Source organism: Chrysochloris asiatica, unplaced genomic scaffold (genome assembly GCF_000296735.1).
Source record: "Chrysochloris asiatica unplaced genomic scaffold, ChrAsi1.0 scaffold00115, whole genome shotgun sequence".
NCBI lineage: Eukaryota > Metazoa > Chordata > Mammalia > Afrosoricida > Chrysochloridae > Chrysochloris > Chrysochloris asiatica.
In genome coordinates, this window is record NW_006408633.1 from 5391244 (window position 1) to 5392164 (window position 921).

Sequence of the window (921 nt, forward strand, 5' to 3'; positions counted from 1 at the left end):
AAAACTGTTGTTGCAGAGAGGAAACTGTAATCGTTGAGATGAAACTAAACGTATGATTTGTTAGATGTGAAACTGATTATTTTCTCTATAAACCTTCACTCAATTCACAATTAAGAAAAAAAAAAAAAGATGGAAGGTATACATAATCACTGTACCAAAAAGATGTGGTTGATGTTCAACAACTTCAAGAGATAGCATAGAACCACTGGTACTAAAGGAAGAAGTCCAAGCCACACTTAAGGTATTGACAAAATACATGGTTCCAGGAAATGATGTAATACAAATCGAAATCTTTCAACTGAATGATGCAGCACTGGAAGCACTCACACATCTATGCCAAGAAATTTGGAAGACAGTTACCTGGCCAACCAACTGGAAGATTCATGTATGTGTCTATTCCAAAGACAGGTGACCCAAAAGAATGTGGAAATCATTTAATAATAGTATTAAAATCACATACAAAGAAAATTTTGCTGCAGGTAATTCAAAAACAGCTGCAACATACATGGACAGGAACTGCCAGAAACTCAAGCAGGACTCAGAGTAGGACATGGAAGGAAAGATATCATTGCTGAAGTAAGACGGATCTTGGCTTAAGGGAGAGAATAACAGAAAGATGTTTACTTGTGCCTTACTGACTATGCAAAGGTTTGGTTTTGTTTTATGTGTGGATCATGACAAGCTATGGGCAACACTGCAGAGAATGGGTACCCCAGAACACTTAATTGTGATCCTAAGGAACCTGTACATAGACCAAGAGGAAGTAATTTGAACAGAACAAGTGGTTACTGAATGGTTTAGGATCAGGAAAGGTGTGCACCAGGGCTGTATTCTTTCACCCTATTCACTCAATCAGTATGCTGAGCAAATAATCCAAATAGCTGGATTATATAAAGATGAGCGTGGACTCAAGATTGGAGG